Raw genomic sequence first — 21,158 nt, forward strand, 5'->3', positions numbered from 1 at the left:
AGTCCAATTAGATTGGAAGATCTGGAAAGACTGTTCTGGTACTAACATTTAAACCAAGCTCAAAAGCATGAATTAGAATGGCAAGCTGGCATTGGGAATGGAGCAGGGGTAGAGAACAAGAAAGACAGAAGGGGAGGTCTGTGATATGTCTCTCAAAAGAAATAACATATATACAAGTATTACAGGTCAGGAGGTCTGCTGGTGAACTGGGAAGAGTGTGCTCAAATTGGCAATGGATAGAGGTTAAGTAGGGCCAGATCACACAGAACCTGTAATCCTTGTTAAATTTTATGAAATTATGTTAAGTAATCCTAATCACTGGCCCTACCATTCTTTAATGATCTTTTTTTGTTGTTCTTTTTAGTTATATATGAAAGTAGAGTATCTCCGACATATTTATACAAACATGAAGTATGCTTGTTCTAATTACAATGCCAGTTTCGTAAATGTACATGATGTGGAGATTCACTGTGATGCACTCACATATGTACATAGAAAAGTCATGTTAAGATTCTTTCCACTGTTCCTATCCCCACTCCCTCCCCCCTTCATTCCCCTTTGTCTAATCCACTGAACTTTTACACCCCCCTGCCCCGTGCACTCGAGCACACACAAATCAGAACATTCAACCTTTGTTTTTTATGGATTGGCTTATTTCACTTAGTTTAGTCACCAGATCCATCCATTTACTGACAAGTGTCATAAAGTCATTTTTTAATGATTCTTTTCAAATGAAAATTTCTTTAGAACTTCCCACATTGTAGATTTTATAGATCCATATCTCTGCAACAAGGTCTGTACTTTAATTTTATAAACTAATCACCTCTAAACTACCTTCAGTTTCATACATGTACTTTTCTGTAGGTCAGCTGATAAATTATTTGAGCTTTTGTGCATTTCATTTTACATGTTTGAGGTGGAAGTAAGTATTAAAACACACCCAATCTTTAGAAAACTATAGAGGTAATTTAACTCCTCTCCATGGCAAACTTTTTTTTATCAACTGTGTCAAGTGCAATAAAAGCAATGAAATAATTCTCCAGCCCTGCCCCTCAGACTACTCAGGTCAATTTGTTTTGTGTAATCTGAAAATATCTGGGAGCATGTTCTAACCCCAAAACCCACCTCTTTCTGAAAAAGTCTTTTATATTGCATCTCACAACTCATTACTTGTATTCTTCCAGCTTAGTGTAATCCTCTTATTTTTTGTTATTTTGTTATGTAGATGTTCTATATTTCCAAGTTATGTCATATACATTATTGGTCTTAAACTATATGATCCATACACTTCCTTGTGGACACTACCATGTATTTTATGAATAAGCAATTCCCAGGAAACACAAATATGAAATTGATTTATCTAATCCCTTACTTTGTTTAAAACACACACACACAAAAAAAAAACCACCCAACTGCAGCCTGATAAACTCAAAATGCCTAGGAAATCTCTGAAGTATTCCAACAAGAGAAAAACAAGGCAAGACAAGGAAGTATGGAAGTGGTTTACTGTTCTTGGCTGGCTATAGGATTGGACACCAGATTTAAGCATGATTTCAAACAAAATCCTGGTCTACCTACAGGTATAAGACCTACCTACAGTATAAGACCCAAGGTGCTGGCGATATAACTCAGTTGGTAGAGTGATTGTCCTGCATGCACAAGGCCCTGGGTTCGATCTCCAGCAACATTCACTCTCACACACACACACACACACACACACACACACACACACACACACAGCAGAACTAGAGAATAGGACCATGTCATGTTTCAACAATAAAGCAAAATGACAAAGTTAATAATGAAAGGCTCTCAAAGTCTCTTAGTTATTCAAACTACTGATACTCGAAACTGTTCCTCCAGAATGAATCCATTTTCTGCCTATTTTACTTCTCAGAGAGCCCATCTTTTTAGAGTAGTTATCATTTCACAATCTTTCAAAAGTCAAACTGAAGCTGGGAGCAGTGGCACACTCCTGTAATCCCAGCAGCTCAGGAGGCTGAGCCAGAGGACCACAGGTTGAAAACCAGCCTCAGAAACTTAGCGAGGCCCTAAGCAACTCAGTGAGACCCTGTCTCTAAATAAAATACAAAAAAGGGCTGGGAATGTGTCTCAGTAGTTGTGTGCCCGAGTGGCAACCCCAAAGTCAAACTGAGATTAGAATAATATGTATGATAATTTCTCTTTCAAAAATCATAATATAAGGGGGCTGGGGTTATGGCTCAGTGGTAGAGCGCTTGGCTAGCATACGTGGGGCACTGGGTTCGATTCTCACCACCACATAAAAATAAACAGAATAAAGGCATTCTGTCTATCTACAACTACACACAAAAAAATAGGGGCTGGGGTTATGGCTCAGTGGTAGAGCGCTCACCTAGCACATGCAAGGTGCTGGGTTTGATCCTCAGCACCACATAAAAACAAATAAATAAAAATTTTGTCCAACTACAACCAAAAAAATTTAAAAATCATCCCACTCACTCAAAAACTATATCTTAAAAGTATAAGACTAGCCATTATTTGATCCAATTTACTTATTTAAGCAAGAGATGACAACAATCATAACTAAAATCAAGAGAAAAAAAAACAATAATTTTCCCAACTACTTAGCCCTGGGCTACTTAAAGAAGAGTGAAAGAGTAGAAAAGAACATGTTTTGACAGAGTTGGTAAGTGCCTGAGCCTTCCCTTTCCTTGTCTACCCCCATATTCCATAAACAGAACTTGTTTGTGGGCATCCCTGGAACAATCAGAGAAATCTTTGCATTAAGCACAATAGGCTAACTGTATGTAATAGAATTCCTATAGAAAAACATTTATTCTCCTCTTTCAAAATAAAATACACCTGTTGGAAAAGAGTAAGGTATTAGAAATCAATAAACACTGAGTTCTAAATCCTGGCCCCATCACCTAGCATCACTTAGTTATTGAAAAAAATCAAAGAACAAAAGTTCTTATTAATGCTCATCCTCCAGGAATGATGCTCCAACTTCAGTGAGTATAAAAATTACTTCAGAGAATAGAAGTGAGTCCTAGAGTTCTGCATGAATAAGACACCACTCCTCTTAGTTCTTATGCCAAGTATTTCAGAACCATTACTCAAGAGATACTGAGGTTTAGAAACAACACATTTTCAAGAAAATGAAATTGAACCAAATGTTAGTATGTTAATTTATCAAGTTCTTAAAAAGAATTTCTAGGGAAGATGATGCCGACTCCTTTTCTCCCAGTTCATCTGAAGAATTTCTAGGGAAGATGATACAGACTCCTTTTCTCCCAGTTCATCTGGGTTATAAATACAACTATAAATCCTGGACATGATGCAAGAAGAAACCAAACAAAAACTCTGAAAGGTAGAAAGAGGACGATGAACTGTCGGAAGGTGATACAAAAACCTGGTTTCTTCATTTGCAAGAGAATAAAAAAGTGGCTCGGTCAGGCTCATTCCTTCCAGGAGGAAACACAAAGGGGCCCTCTAATCAACAGCACAGTTGAGCTTCCAATAAGCCATGGGAAACATTACTGCCAATTTTCCCTTTTAATTTCATTTTACTGAAAATATTCATTATTTCTAATTACTTTCCTTCTATTATTTATTCAATTCAGGTTTTAAACCCCATTACTGGACTAAAACTACTAGACAAGGAAACCACAGACATCTAATCCACTATCCAATTCCCAATCTTTACCATCTTCAAGCTATCAACAGCATCTAACATAGATGATTATTCTTTCAAATACTTGGCTTAGAGTTGAGAGGGAGCGCTTGGAGGGGGTTGGCCTGGTGTGCACTCCGCACCTCGGGGACGCTATTGCGCGTGGATTGGCAGTTTTGGGAAGGCTTTTGCCCAGAAGAAAAGATGTTTGGTTTTCACAAGCCAAAGATGTACCGAAGTATAGAAGATTGCTGTATTTGCAGAGCTAAGTCCTCCAGTTCTCGATTGACTGATAGTAAACGTTATGAAAAGGACTTCCAGAGCTGTTTTTGGGTTGCATGAGACTTGTTCAGGAGACATCTGTAATGCCTGTGTTCTGCTTGTGAAAAGATGAAAGAAGTTACCAGCAGGTTCAAAAAAAAAAAAAAAACTGGAATCATGTGGTAGACGCAAGGGCAGGACCTAGTCTAAAGACTACTTTGAAACCAAAGAAAATAAAAACTCTATCTGGAAACAGGATAAAAAGCAACCAGATCAGTAAACTGCAGAAGGAATTTAAATGTCACAATTCTGATGCTCACAGTACCACCTCAAGTGCCTCCCCAGCTCAATCTCCTTGTTATAGTAACCAGTCAGATGATGGCTCAGATACAGAAATGGCTTCTGGCTCTAATAAAACACCAGTTTTTTCCTTTTTAGATCTTACTTACTGGAAAAGACAGAAAATTTGTTGTGGGATTATCTATAAAGGCCATTTTGGAGAAGTCCTCATTGACACACATCTATTCAGGCCTTGCTGCAGCAATAAGACGACAGCTGCAGAGAAGCCAGAGGAGCAGGGGCCCGAACCTCTGCCCATCTCCACTCAGGAGTGGTGACTGAGGTTTATGTAGAAGGGGAACAAAAATGATTTAAATTTTGAAAAGACCACAAAGCAACAAACTGACCTTACTATTTTTAACTTGGATACCTGCTATTCTGCCAAAAGACAATTTTCTAGAATAGTTTTGAATGGGTTATTTTTTCCTCCAGTCCCATAAACTTTGAAGCCAGTGTCTAGCTTACTAAAAGAAAAAAGAAGTGTACATAATATTTAAGATGCTGAGTATTTCATAGGAAAGCTGAATGCTGCTTTAAAGTGCTCTTTAAGTCTTTTTTTTTTTTTTTAAATAATCCCCTTCTAATGAATTAAATTAGGGGAATTTCAGGGGACACAGATGGGATTTGTTGTATGATAAACCATATGTAGTTTTTAGTCTTTCTATATTGAGAAGCAGTGGTTGGGGCATTTTTTAAAGATGGCTGGCTACACTTGTTTTCCCTCATGTTAGTAGATTTGTCATAACTCAATAACATGTCTTGCCCCTAGAGGTAGCTGTTAGTAATTTTGATATAATTGAGTCTCTCCAACTTTCTGATGAATCAAAAACCTGTACTACTGATGATTATTAAGCAGGACAGACTGAGCTTTTTGGTGCAAATACCTTGACAGAGGAAGTAATTTCTAATTATATAGAGAGAAGCTTGACTGTATGTGTTACATCCTGTGTCACCTTCCTTCATATTAATATTTGTTAAAGATTTTAATTTATGTGAAACTTTTCAAGCAGAATGAAATCTCCTCTTGGAGAAGAGGTGAGTAGGTGGGATAGATGAGATCTTATATGAATAGTACCAAAGCATTACCACACCGTGGAAAACACACTCTTAAAAATGTTAAACTGGGGCTGGGGATGTGGCTCAAGCAGTAGCGCGCTCGCCTGGCATGCGTGCGGCCCGGGTTCGATCCTCAGCACCACATACAAACAAAGATGTTGTGTCCGCCAATAACTAAAAAATAAATATGAAAATTCTCTCTCTCCTCTCTCTTTAAAAAAAAAATGTTAAACTATGTGCAAATCTTCAGGATGGCACAAAGCAAAGGTTAATGCTTCTTGGGCACGTTGCTTGTCGGGCTTGCCCAAGTGTGTAAATAATTGACTTTATTTGTGTTACATGACTGGTGACTTCACTGAAATCTTCACAATTCAGTTTTAGCTCTGGATTACATCAGTTGACCTTTGTGAAGGTTCTATCTGCATAGAGTAGGTGTTTGACTTGTTTTAACCTGTTGGGGTTTTGGTGTTTTTTTTTCACTATTTAAAAGTAAAATTTACTAAGAAGAAAGGTGGGTTATTGCTAAGGGGGTTAGTGTTGGTTTGGCTTCTTCTATAGTCAGGCTTTCTGAACATTGAGATAATGCGGAAACTGGAGCTTTTAATTCTAAAATCCTTATTAAAAGCCTCTTATTGAACCCAAACCAAAGTATTCTTATTGCTTCTTTTCTAAAAATTCAGGAAAAAAATAGCACCAGTTCAAACTTTCCATACATGAGGGAGGCAAATATCTGCCTGCCTTGTAATAACATGACTCAGTGCTTATTTTTAAAACTGGATTATAAAAATTGGATAGCATCACAGTAAGGACTAAGCCACTTTTTATGGGTACCTATAGTTTTATAGTTCTTAATCTAAACTTATATTTCTTCCTTTTGAGAAAATACCTGCATGCTACAAGCCACCATATGCACAGACTACACAGTGAGTTGGGTTGGCTCTCCCATAGCCTTTGAGATGTATTACAAGAGTCCAGCCGTTATCATTCTCCTGAGTTATTTTGAAATGGTTTTTTTTTTTTTGTACATTTTGGCTGTAGTATTGGTGGTAAAATACACTATAATATGGATCATCTCTACTTCTGTATTTATTTATTTATTACTAGACCTCAACCACAGTCTTCTTTTTCCCCTTACACCTTTCTTTGCCTGTAGAATGTACTGTAGGTAGTCATGAACTTTGTATTAATATATTAGAAATCTACAGATCTGTTTTATACTTTTTATACTGTTGGATACTTATAATCAAAACTTTTACTAGGTTATTGAATAAATTTAGTCTTATTAGAAAATAAAACAAACAAACAAATACTTAGCTTATCTTTCAAGACATCATATTAACCTGGTTTTTCTCTTGTCATTTACAATTTCTACACAGACTCCACAGGCCAAATCTCTTCCACACATACTTCCTAAGTGACCATATTCAATCTCATGATTTTAAGTTTCATCATCTCAGAGGAAAGAATGCTCTATTTAATTGTTGATATTGACACAACCAACCATACATTTGATAGGGAGGAGGAATTCCTATTTCATGTACATACAAAATAAATATTAAGTGACTAAAGACTTCACATAATCACCACATCCGGAAGCATTCTTAAAGATCAGAAGAAACCCAGAAATCAGAAACGTTCATTTTCTCAAAAATTATCTGGTAGCATCTAATTACCAATTACAACACTTTGAGATTTCATCCCACAGAAATAAAAGCACCATATAATGATGTTAACTATTAGAAATCAATCATGTTTTCCAAAGGCAAATGGCTAAGTACATTCAATAACTACTAAAAGAAATATTATATAATCATTAAGAATGGGTTAGGCTTGTCTTGCAGGATGTCTCCAAGTTCAAGGTCTTGGCTACTTAGCAAGACCCTACCCTCAAAATAAAAGGGCTGGAGGTAAAAGTTCAGTGCTAGAACATTTGCCTATAATGTGTGAGACCCTGGATTCAATCCTCAGTACTAGAAAAAACAAAACAAAATGAATGAATTAGATCTTTACATACTACCCTGAAACAACATCTACAATACACCATAGTTTGAAAACACCTTAGCAACTTGGGAGGCTGAGACAGGGGAATTGGAAATTCAAGGCCAGCCTGGGCAACTTAGTGAGAGACTGTCTAAAAACAAAACAAAAGTAGAGCATCCCCTAAATTCAATCCCCAATGACGCAAGTATAGTTAATAAAGAAAAATGCCAAAAATGAATGCATGTGAAAACAAAAAGACTTTTAAACAAATGTTTTGTGAGACTTATTTTAAAGCCCTCTGTACTGTTTTAAATTGCTAAGTGTGTTTTATTTTCATAATTAACACTTCAATAAAAAAGGTAAATCAGAGAATTTTAAACATGAATAAATGAAATGGAACTATAAAGAATATGGAAGACGAAAAAAAAAGGCCACTGAATTCCAGGAATTAACCTTTCTCTGTATCATCTAAACATCAGAACTTTACATAAACATAAGAAAGATGACCTCCCTTCAAAAGTATTTCTAATGTTTTTAAGAATATGACTTGATTTCACCCATTATTCTTAATCTGGGTGCTTCTGTTCTCCAGAGAATACCTGGTAATATTTGAAGACATTTTTGATTGTCACAAATGAAGGGACAGTGACCCTTGGTATTTTGTGGTATTTATTATTGTCATTATATATTAATATATATTACATCGTGTATTATTTATATTTATTTTATTTATTGTATTATTATTTATTATATTTTTATAGGCTCAAATGTTTATCTTATTGTAGATCATGTCCTTTAAATATAGTTCAGTTCTCTCATCCTTAGAACTAGTGTTTTGAACTAAAAAATCTTCAAGGTGCTTGATTTACAAGATGTGACAAACCTGTAACCATCAGCACAAAACATATCCTGAATATGCAACATATGGGGGAAGAATAGATATACCCAGATAAATGTTTGCAAGACTTAATTCACTCTAGATACTTCAGTAAAATTCTATTCCTTAGATATATAAAATCTTTCTTACCTAGACTTTAAGTCTTGGAAGACTTGGGAGACTTTAAGTCTTAGGATCTTGATTAAATCATAATGCCAAGTCAAAATCTAAAATACCCTTTCAAAAGGTGACTGAACTTTAAAACTGAAAGAAACTTCAGAATTATCTTTAAGCATCTCAAAATTGGGGGAGGGTGGTGACTGGGGTGGTGACTAGGGGCACTTAATCACTGAGCCACATCCCCTTTTTATTTTCGAGACAGGGTCTTGCTAAGTTGCTGAGGCTGGTCTAAGAAGTGACTAGGATTACAGATGTACCCTAATGCGCCCAGCTAAGTCTCTCAATTTTTAAATGAGCAAAGTGAAACCAAAATGGGACCTAAGCTAGGTGTAGTGGCGCACACCAGTAATCCTAGCAGCTGGGGAAGCTGAGGCAGGAGAGTTGCAAATTCAAAAGCCAGCTTCAGCAACTCAGCAAGACCCTATCTCAAAATTAGGGGCAGGCGGGGGGGGGGGTGTACTTCAATGGTTAGGAGCCCCTGGCTTCAATTTCTGGTACAAAAAATAAGTGTGTGTGTGGCGGGGGGTGGGGTGGGGGTGGGGGGTGGGGGGGTGTCCCTGAAAGATTCAACAACTTGCCCAGAGTTCTAGTTCAACTCAATCTGACAAGCTCTTAGGGCAAGCTGATAAGAGTTAAACAAAAGTTTTGAAGATGGCGGCGAAGGGAGTGCATCACCCCAGTGTGCCGCGTCACTGTGTGGGAGAAAGACGAGGTGAAACAGCTGAAGGCTATCTTGTTGGGAATTTCCAGTGAAATTGAGGTGCTCCAGAATCTAGTGGACGGATTTCCATTGTGCGAGGTTCGGCTGCGGGGGCTCGGTCGCGGGCGATTTCTCCGCACGGAGGGTCGCATTGCCTGATCGGCGGATTGCCCCGCAGCTGGAGTCTGCAGCGCGCGCTAGGAAACGGCGAGGTGCCAGAGCGGGAGTGCAGCGATGCGGATTCTGGGGGCTCCTGCCAGTGGTGCAATGGCCGTGCTTAGTGCTGAGTTCCGGCTTTGAGACAGAGGAGAGAAGCGGTCCAGTTCAATTCTCGACACCGGTCGGACCACGGAGGAGGATAGCAGCCACCATTTTGGAGAGCTGATGTAATCATCCCTATTTTCTACTGATCTCAGCTCATTCAGCTACGGAACAGGTGATTTCAGGCTGGTATTTGCCTGCGTCTCGCAGACAGATCGCTCAGGCTCGGGGCTGGAGAACCTGTGGAGAATACTCCTTGGAGCTCGCTCCTGGCAAGGCGTGCGCCGGGCTCTGAGCGGCCGGATTCTGGTTCCCCGGGCTGCTTTGGCCCAGGGCCGGGGAACCTGCGGAGACAGCATGTTGAGGCCAGCTACAAGTGGAACGTGCGCTGAGCTCGGCGCGGCTGGGCCCTGACTCCCGGAACAGTTTTGGCCTGGGGCTGGGGAACCCGTGGGGGTCGCTCCTTGGAGCCTGCTCCTAGCAGAGCCGTGGCCGGGATCGGAGAGGCCGGGTTCTGGCTCCCGAAGCTGCTTTGGCCCAGGGCTGGGAAACCTGCGGTGACTGCTTCTCGGTCCGGGTCCTGCTGGGTGCTGTGGTGGTCAGGGGGGCAGAGTGGAGCTACCGCCTGCGCCCAGAGAAGGCCAAGTGACCCGCCGGCGTGGTATCACGTCACCCCAACTGCAGCTGGGGCCGAGGAGAGTAGCCGCCCACGCCTAGAACAGGACCAGCGACCCGACGGCGCAGTAGCCAAGTCACCCTATTTGGAGTGGGGGCTGTGCAGAGCCGCCGTCTGAGCTTGCAAGGTAGGCAGACCTGCAACCCACTGGGCAGGACAGGCCCGGTAGCCTGCCAGCATGGTGGACAAGTAGCACCTAGGCAGTCACGTCACACTGGTTGGAGTGGGGGTGGAGCAGAGCCGAAGCCCGTGTCCGGAAAAGGCCCAGCGACCCGTTGGAGAGGCAGTCAGGTACCCCCACTGGGAGTGGGGGCTGAGCAGAACTGCCGCCCGAGCCCGCAAGGTAGGCAGACCTGCGACCCACCGGCGGAACAGGCCTAGAGGCCTGCCAGCGCGGTAGACACGTCACACCAATTGGAGTATGGGCCGAGCAGAGCCGCCGCCCACATTAGGATCAGGACCAATGACCGGAGGGCATGGTAGTTACGTCACCACAATTGGAGTGGGGGCAGAGCAGAGCTGCCACCCGTGCCCGCAGGGTGGGCAGACCTGCGACTGACCAGCGTGGTAGACAGATCACCCTAATTAGAGGAGGAGCACAGCCACTACCCGCCCTGCAAGGGAGATTTCCCAACTATACAAGAGCAATATAAATAAATAGGGGGAAAATTTCAAAAACACAACAGTTTCACAAAGCAGAAAGAAACGTGAGTGTATGAAAAGACAAGGAAAGAAAGGACCACAAGCAATGCAGGTCAACTCAACTTTAGAAGAGGTAATACCTGCAACAGATGGAATGTCAGATAAAGAGTTCAGGATATACATGCTTCAGATGATCTGGAGTCTCAAGGAAGACATGAGACAGCAAAATCAGACAATGAAAGATCACTTTGACAAGGAACTACATAAACAAATCCAGGAAGTAAAAGATCAATTACACAGGGAGATAGAGGTAATAAAAAACAAATAGAAATCCTAGAAATGCAGGAAGCAATAAACCAACTTAAAAACTCAATTGAGAATACTACCAGCAGAGTAGATCACTTAGAAGTTAGAACATCAGACAATGAAGACAAAGTATTTCAACTTGAAAAGAACATAGACAGCTCAGCAAGTTTGCTAAGAAACCATGAGCAGAACATCCAAGAAATATGGGATAACATTAAAAGACCAAACTTAAGAGTCATTGGGATACAGGAAGGAACACAGCTCCAAACCAAAGGAATAAACAATCTATTCAATGAAATAATAAGAGAAAACTTCCCAGACTTGAAGAATGAAACAGAATCCCAAATCCTAGAAGCCTGCAGGACGCCGAATGTGCAAAATCATAAGAGATCCACACCTAGACACATTATAATGAAGATGTCCAACATACAGAATAAGGAGAGAATTTTAAAAGCTACAAGAGAAAGGAAGCAGATTACATTTGGGGGTAAACCAATCAGGATAACAGCTGATCTCTCAACACAGACTCTGAAAGCTAGAAGATCCTGGAATAACATATTTCAAACATTGAAAGAAAATGGGTTCCAACCAAGAATCGTGTATCCGGCAAAATTAAGCTTCAGTATGGAAGATGAAATTAAAACCTTCCACGATAAACAAAAGTTAAAAGAATTCGCAGCTAGCTAGAAAACCATCTCTTCAAAAAATCCTTGGCAAAACATTACAGGAAGAGGAAATGGAAAATAACATTGAAAACCAACAGTGGGAGGTAGGACAGTAAAGGAGGGAAAGTAATCAAACAGGAAAACAAATCAGGTTTAGTAACATTAATAAACAAATATGGCTGGAAGAACAAACCATATCTCAATAATAACCCTAAATGTTAATGGCTTAAACTCACCAATTAAGAGACACAGGCTAGTTGAATGGATCACAAAACAAGACCCAACAATATGCTGCCTACAGGAGACGCATTTGATAGGAAAAGATATACATAGACTGAAGGTGAAAGGTTGGGAAAAATCATACCACTCATATGGACTGCGGAAACAAGCAGGAGTGTCCATACTCATATCTAATAAAATAGATTTCAAGCCAAAGTTAATCAAAAGGGATAAAGAGGGACACTACATACTGCTCAAGGGAACCATACACCAACAAGACATAACAATCATAAATATATATGCCCCAAACAATGGTGCAGCTATGTTCATCAAGCAAACTCTTCTCAAGTTCAAGAGTCTAATAGACCACCATACAATAATCATGGGAGACTTCAACACACCTCTCTCACCACTGGACAGATCTTCCAAACAAAAGTTAAATAAGGAAACTATAGAACTCAATAACACAATTAACAACCTAGACTTAATTGACATATATAGAATATACCACCCAACATCAAGTAGTTACACTTTTTTCTCAGCAGCACATGGATCCTTCTCAAAAATAGATCATATATTATGTCACAGGGCAACTCTTAGGCAATATAAAGGAGTAGAGATGGAATGAAACTGAAAATCAACGATAAAAGAAGGAAGGAAAAATCATGCATCACTTGGAGAATGAACAATAGGTTACTGAATGATCAATGGGTTTTAGAAGACATCAAGGAGGAAATTAAAAACTTCTTAGAGTTAAATGAAAACACAGACACAACATATCGGAATCTATGGGACACATTGAAAGCAGTTCTAAGAGGAAAATTCATTGCTTGGAGTTCATTCCTTAAAAAAAGAAAAAAACAACAAATAAATGATCTCATACTTCATCTCAAAATCCTAGAAAAAGAAGAGCAAAACAACAGCAAAAGAAGTAGAAGGCAAGAAATAATTAAAATCAGAGCTGAAATTAATGAAATCGAAACAAAAGAAACAATTGAAAAAATTGACAAAACTAAAAGTTGGTTCTTTCAAAAAATAAATAAAATCGACAGCCCCTTAGCCATGCTAACGAAGAGAAGAAGAGAGAGAACCCAAATTACTAGCATACGGGATGAAAAAGGCAATATCACAACAGACACTTCAGAAATACAGAAGATAATCAGAAATTATTTTGAATCCTTATACTCCAATAAAATAGAAGATAGTGAAGGCATCAATAAATTTCTTAAGTCATATGATCTGCCCAGATTGAGTCAGGAGGATATAGACAACCTAAACAGACCAATAACAATAGAGGAAATAGAAGAAACCATCAAAAGACTACCAACTAAGAAAAGCCCAGGACCGGATGGGTATACAGCAGAGTTTTACAAAACCTTTAAAGAGGAACTAACACCAATACTTTTCAAGCTATTTCAGGAAATAGAAAAAGAGGGAGAACTTCCAAATACATTCTATGAGGCCAACATCACCCTGATTCCTAAACCAGACCAAGACACTTCAAAGAAAGAAAACTACAGACCAATATCTCTAATGAACCTAGACGCAAAAATCCTCAATAAAATTCTGGCGAATCGGATTCAAAAACATATCAAAAAAATTGTGCACCATGATCAAGTAGGATTCATCCCTGGGATGCAAGGCTGGTTCAATATATGGAAATCAATAAATGTTATTCACCACATCAATAGACTTAAAAATAAGAACCATATGATCATCGATAGATGCAGAAAAAGCATTCGACAAAGTACAGCATCCCTTTATGTTCAAAACTCTAGAAAAATTAGGGATAACAGGATCATACCTCAACATTGTAAAACAATCTATGTATGATAAGCCACAGGCCAGCATCATTCTGAATGGAGAAAAATTGAAGGCATTCCCTCTAAGATCAGGTACAAGACAGGAATGCCCTCTCTCACCACTTCTGTTCAACATAGTCCTCGAAACACTAGCCAGAGCAATTAGACAGACGAATGAAATTAAAGGCATAAAAATAGGAAAAGAAGAACTTAAATTATCACTATTTGCAGATGACATGATTCTATACCTAGCAGACCCAAAAGGGTCTACAAAGAAACTATTAGAGCTAATAAATGAATTCAGCAAAGTGGCAGGATATAAAATCAACACGCATAAATCAAATGCATTCCTGTATATCAGCGACAAATCCTCTGAAACGGAAATGAGGCCAACTACTCCATTCACAATATCCCCCCCAAAAATAAAATACTTGGGAATCAACCTAACAAAAGAGGTGAAAGACTTATACAATGAAAACTACAGAACCCTAAAGAGAGATATAGAAGACGACCTCAGAAGATGGAAAAATATACCCTGTTCATGGATAGGCAGAACTAACATCATCAAAATGGCGATATTACCAAAAGTTCTCTATAAGTTCAATGCAATGCCAATCAAAATCCCAACAGCATTTCTTGTAGAAATAGATAAAACAATCATGAAATTCATATGGAATAATAAAAGACCCAGAATAGCAAAAACAATGCTAAGCAGGAAGTGTGAATCAGGCGGTATAGCGATACCAGACTTCAAACTATACTACAGAGCAATAGTAACAAAAACAGCATGGTACTGGTACCAAAACAGGCGGGTGGACCAATGGTACAGAATAGAGGACACAGTAACCAATCCACAAAACTACAACTATCTTATATTTGATAAAGGGGCTAAAAGCATGCAATGGAGGAAGGATAGCATCTTCAACAAATGGTGCTGGGGAAACTGGAAATCTATTTGCATCAAAATGAAACTGAATCCCTTTCTCTCGCCATGCACAAAAGTTAACTCAAAATGGATCAAGGAGCTTGATATTAAATCAGAGACACGGCGTCTGATAGAATAAAAAGTTGGCTATGATCTACATACTGTGGGGTCGGGCTCCAAATTCCTCAATAGGACACCCATAGCGCAGGAGTTAATAACTAGAATCAACAAATGGGACTTACTTAAACTAAAAAGTTTTTTCTCAGCAAGAGAAACAATAAGAGAGGTAAATAGAGAGCCTACATCCTGGGAACAAATTTTTACCCCTCACAGTTCACATAGAGCCCTAATATCCAGAATATACAAAGAACTCAAAAAATTAAACAATAAGATAACAAATAACCCAATCAAAAAATGGGCCAAGGACCTGAACAGACACTTCACAGAGGAGGACATACAATCAATCAACAAGTACATGAAAAAATGCTCACCTTCTCTAGCAGTCAGAGAAATGCAAATCAAAACCACCCTAAGATACCATCTCACTCCAGTAAGATTGGCAGCCATTATGAAGTCAAACAACAATAAGTGTTGGCGAGAATGTGGGGAAAAGGGTACACTTGTTCATTGTTGGTGGGACTGCAAATTGGTGCAGCCAATTTGGAAAGCAGTATGGAGATTTCTTGGAAAGCTGGGAATGGAACCACCATTTGACCCAGCTATTCCCCTTCTCGGTCTATTCCCTAAAGACCTAATAAGAGCATGCTACAGGGACACTGCTACATCGATGTTCATAGCAGCACAATTCACGATAGCAAGATTGTGGAACCAACCTAGATGCCCTTCAATAGATGAATGGATAAAAAAATGTGGCATTTATACACAATGGAGTATTACTCTGCATTAAGAAATGACAAAATCATAGAATGTGGAGGGAAATGGATGGCATTAGAGCAGATTATGCTAAGTGCAGCTAGCCAATCCTTAAAAAACAAATGCCAAATGACTTCTTTGATGTAAGGGGAGTAACCAAGGACAGGGTAGGGACGAAGAGCTTGAGAAGATGATTAACATTAAACAGGGATGAGAGGTGGGAGGGAAAGGGAGTGAGAAGGGAAATCGCATGGAAATGGAAGGTGTTCCTCAGGGTTATACAAAATTACATATAAGAGGAAAGGAGGGGTAAGAGAAGAATAATACAAGTGGAAGAAATGATTTACAGTAGAGGGGGTAGAGAGAGAAAAGGGGAGGGGAGGGGAGGGGAAGGGGGATAGTAGAGAATAGGATAGACAGCAGAATACATCAGACACTAGAATGGCAATATGTAAATCAATGGAAGTGTAACTGATGTGATACAGCAATCTGTATACGGGGTAAAAATGGGAGTTCATAACCCACTTGAATCAAACTGTGAAATATGATATATTAAGAACTATGTAATGTTTTGAACGACCAACAATAAAAAAATAAAAAATAAAAAATTAAATAAATAAATATTTTCCCTTAAAAAAACAACAAAAAGAAATCTAATACAATAAAAATTTTAATAAAAAAAAAGAGTTAAACAAGCTAAAAGTTACATGCTAATATTTAAAATTACTTTGGGGGCATAAAAAACAATCTTTTCAAAATTTCAAAAAATATTTTACTGCTCCACAGAAAGACTATTACTGTTTGACATTTTCCCCTAATTAAAATATTTTAAAAATCTGCCTTAAGATCTATTCTTATCTTGATAAGTAGGAACTATAACAAGAAAACATAAACTGATCACCAAAATGGAACAGTGAGTAAAAAGAATTCCACCATTTTAAAGGAAATCAAACCAGCAATCTACTCTACATCTGCATAGCTTTCAAGTTTCTACTTGTGCAAAACTCAGTGTCTTATCACAAGGGTCCTTCCAGTTCTAAAATTCTACCCAAATGTTTGGGAGATTAAATATTTCATTCATACATTAAGGCATGTTACTTTATTAAATAATGTGCATACAAAATTAGTAATGAACAACTGGTGTCAAAGTGTGCTCTGTCTCTCTTTGATGAAGTTACTCACCTGTAAGCTGATGAATTATTGAACTAAGTATTTATTAATTTGTCTACAATTAGACTCAGAATTTGCTTGGAAATAGACCCTCAGCAACTTGACAATTCTAGAACATCTAGTTCTAAAATAATCTGATTCTCAAAAATTCTAAAGATGAAAGAGGATACAGATTTCCTAACTTACTGAATTAAAACTAGAAAAACATTTTTCCCAATGGGGATGGGGTATTTTGGGGGGTGGTCCTAGAGTACTGGAGACTGAACTCAGGACCTTGTGTATGTAAGGCAAACAGTCTACCACTGAACCAAAGATACTATCAAAATCCACCCCATGGGATTTGTGGGGTTGTGGCTTAGCAGTAGGGTGCTTGCCTAGCACAAGCGAGACCCTGGGTTCGATCCTCAGCACACATAAAAATAAACAAATAAAAATAAAGATATTAAATAAATAAATAAAAATAAATAAAGGTATTATGTCCAACTACAACTAAAATATATATACTAAAATATAAATATATAAACTAATATATATTTTAAATCCCCCCCTTGGAGTTCCAAATTGTTGATATAATTAAAAGTATTTTTCCCCAGACAGTTCTCTTATGACTACATGCCAGTATTTTACTACAATCTGTAAGCAAGGGAGAAGGTCTACTAATGCAAAGACAAATTCTTATTAGGAATATTTTTTAGGAAAAAAGGAATGGCTAATTATTTAACTAGATAAATTGAAAATGTCTGATTAACTGCCATAAGATCCTTGATTGACAGCTGACAGTCAACTGAGGTGGATAGGTAACTGGTTTCCCAGAAGTCTTAATCCCAATGAAGTTCAGACAAATGCAGCAGTATTTTAAAAGAAACACAAATATCTTCCCCAAAAGTTATGAATTATACCATAAAGATCCTGTCCAAATGAGGCTTAAAACATTTTTTTTAACACTTTCTCCTTTTAATTTATATAATCTCTAAAGAATCTAAAGAATCTGTCCAGGTCTAGGTCCATCTCCCTGAACCCTGTACTAAAGACTTCTGAATTGTTCAATTTTTTACAAACTTAGCTACATTTTTAAGGGGAAAAAGTATTTTAAAGAGCAAAAGGCAGTTATAAGCCAGTTCTTGCACAGATAGAAGACAGCAAAAAGCTGTAGAGAGCACAACTCATCCTCCACTGTACTGTCCCTGAAAGCAAACAGAAACCCCAAGGAAAGTACACCTTCTACACAAAAAGACAATTTTAGAGGTGTATATGATGGCATACATAGCTTTCAGAGAACACAAGTGATTCCAAACTAAACAATGAACAAAATATTAATATTTGATATTAACATTAACAAACAAACTAAATGTTAATTATTTTATAATGAATGAAGAACAAATTTGCAGGATATTCTTGCTCATCTCCAAATTAAATTTGAATAATCCAAACAGCTCCAGGGAAGGCAACGGAGAATCACTGTGATGGGGCAGAAATAATAAAGACATTACTAAACATCAAACTGACCATGTTTAAAGTTTTCTCAGGGATCTCTTGGGTCATCATAGAAGGTGACCATAAAAAACTTAGGCTGCTAATAACACCAAGCAAATGCCACAGATCTACGGAAGAATAAGTTATGCCCCACAGTACTTACAATGCACTAAAACAGAAAAGGAGTATGAAGGGTTGAAACAGAAAGTTTCATTCACTGAATATATTCTGGTTAAATTCATAACTCATATTACTAATTTTAGAAATCATTAAAAAAGAGAAACACTCAGAAACCAAGTCTCTCCCCCCCACCTCGTTTCTTTCTCTTTTTTTCTTACATAAATAATTACGTATTTAAGACTGTCAAGACTTTAGGCAGAATGAGAATCAAAACCAACTTCAAACTAGGAGGACTTTCTATCAAAAAGTAGTATCTCAGACTTTATAATAATAAAGCCTAATACATATAGTTTTCAAAGGAAACATTAAAACTATAACAATGTTTTCTGCTAAGACAGAATACTAAAAGTAGATCAGGAACAGCTAAGTAGATTCTTTTTCATCCTGTGACACTTTTTGTTCAGCCTCTATCAGTGGCTCCCTTTACCCATATAAATACAATGCAATTTCAAACTTAACCACTAAAAAATTTTCATTAATAGTTCTCCAAATTCTCTTCAGTCCTCCAAAATAACTCCATAACATGAAAAAGTTGCACATTTTTCTTTCAATTTAATATTGAAGATTTACTTTATGTAATTATATTATTTTTGTATTAAAAAAAACCCATGGTTGCAGCTTTTCAAAAATTCCTTTAAAATAATCTCGGTCATCAATAGCAGTACTATAATACTGTTAAAAATACATTTTAATGGTATAAAAACAAAAATTTGTATTTTAATGTATTTTAAAACAGGGATACAAATTCCTTGACACTCCTCATCAAAACGTTGAGCCTTTTCTTCTTGAAACTGAGAGGGCTCATGTCTGCTTCAGTCAACAAAATATGGTAGAAGGAATATTGGGTGACAGCATAGATTAAATGAACACACTGCTTCTATTTTGTCCCCTGAACACAAAGATCCATGTAGGAAAACTTATAACCCTGAGACTACCTTGATGTAAATGTCAGGGTCCCAGGGGAGCAAAGCCTTCTCTAATCATCCCGGAAAAGGTGTCGGGCTTGTAAGTGATGATATCATCTTAGAAATAGATTCTCTAGTCCCAGCCATTTCCATCCCAGGACTTTGGATTTTTCAAACCAAGGGCCAAGAATCCTGAACAGAGACAAGCCATTCTAACTGTACCCAGAATTCTGATTCACAGAATATACTAAAATACAATAGCTATTATATGCCATTCAGGCCGAGATGATTTGTTAGATAGCAATACATAAAAGAATAGTCATCATCCTGTAAAACTGAGGATTTGCATACTTAACCACAGAATGGTATACTATATCCATGGGAGTATAACCAGGAGTATGAACTCACCCCCAAAATCTGTAGCACATATACCAGAAGGCAAGTTCAAGAATGTTCAGAATAATAGCATTGGTCATTATTTTTAAGCTAAATAAACTGGGGTAGGAGGTATTCCAGTGCACAGCAAGAGAAGTGTGAATGAATTATGGTGTATCTATTCAGTGATACAGGGAAAATAAATAAACTACATGAAATGAGATATGAATATTAGTAATACAATGTTTAAAATCCAAGCTCTATAGACAGCTTTTGTAAAGTTTAAAGATAAGTGAAGGTAACCTAGAGATTCCCTGGGTAAAATTTAGAAGCAGCAAACACATGTTTTGCGATTTCCTTCACATTTCTGCCCCTACACAAAGACTATATCTGTTAACCTTATAATTTCTTAAGCAAACACAAGCAAAACAACTTTAAAAACAAAAAAAGCAAGAAAAATGACAACTTACAATATAGGATGGAGGTGATCTTGGTAGTAATAACTGCTTAGTTGTACAATATCATCATGTATGTATTTTAAAAATAAAGTCATAAATGGATGAGTTTAATCAAGAAATAAATACATACATATTAAACTGCATAAAATGGGAGTGCATACTTTTTTATTTTTTATTTTTATTTTTTAGGTGTAGATGGACACAACAAAATGCCTTTATTTATTTTTTTAACGTGGTGCTGAGGATCGAACCTGGGTCCCACCCATGCTAGGCAAGTGCTCTAACACTGAGCCACAATCCCAGCCTGGGAGAACATACTTATGATGGAACAGAAAGAACTAGCACTAGGTTTTGAAAAATCATTTTTCTAGTTTAAGCAGATAATTACTGAAATCAATTTGTACTCCCTCAACTCTCCTTTTCATATTCATTAAAATACAAATTTTAAAGAATCACAGAAACTAATATTGAATACCTGAATATCTACAGAAATTTCCAATAACCAAAAGCAATTAAGATGAAATATATACATATATAAATAAAAGTAGGAACAAATGAGGAAAAGATAGACTTCCATTTCCAACTATTGTACCATATGCAGTCTTCAATAACTAAAGAGAGGGAAGGTTTCTTGCTATCAATCCCCCCAGCAAAGTTTAAATTTTTCATTAAATTTCAATGAAATAAGTTTAGACAACTACAACTGTATTTGCTATCCTAGGATACTAAGTTGGCAATGAGAATACAGATGATCAAATGGTAAAAGGTGGTTATTAACTGGCAGGGAAAGAACTACAGACTGCATCAGATTATACAATAAGTAACTCTTCTCATAACAGAAAAGCAATGTGACATAATCAGAAGATCCCTCCTCAGATCAGAACATCTGCACAACATCAAGTATCAGCAAATTGGCCAGAGGCTTCACTCAGTAAGAGTTATAAAGCTCAAAGTAGAAATCCAAAGGCAACAAGCTATATACTGAGGGAAATCCATTAAGTTATTTACTTGCAAACACCAAAACCCTGCAAAGATCTTTTCTTCCAAGCAATAGCTGACTATCATAAAGTCCCAGAAGGGGGCAGGGGAAAGGAAACTATGCAAGTTTTCACAGAAAAAGGCCACAAAGTTGCCTATATAAGAAATGTCACAAAAGTATATTTCTTATATCCCTTCAAAA

General features: G+C 37.7%; 1 protein-coding gene and 1 pseudogene across 6 annotated transcripts in view; one reads left to right on the forward strand and one right to left on the reverse strand.

Moving 5' to 3' along the window:
• The window catches only part of KANSL1 (KAT8 regulatory NSL complex subunit 1), a 199,195-nt gene that overhangs the window by 69,127 nt on the left and 108,910 nt on the right, over window positions 1-21,158 (reverse strand). The gene's annotated exons all lie outside the window — the stretch shown is intronic.
• LOC308636315 (SIN3-HDAC complex-associated factor-like) lies at window positions 3,762-5,364 on the forward strand (annotated as a pseudogene). Its single transcript has one exon. The product of its transcript is annotated as an SIN3-HDAC complex-associated factor-like (transcript).

This window comes from Spermophilus citellus, assembly GCF_964194105.1.
Source record: "Spermophilus citellus genome assembly, chromosome: 17".
Taxonomy (NCBI): domain Eukaryota; kingdom Metazoa; phylum Chordata; class Mammalia; order Rodentia; family Sciuridae; genus Spermophilus; species Spermophilus citellus.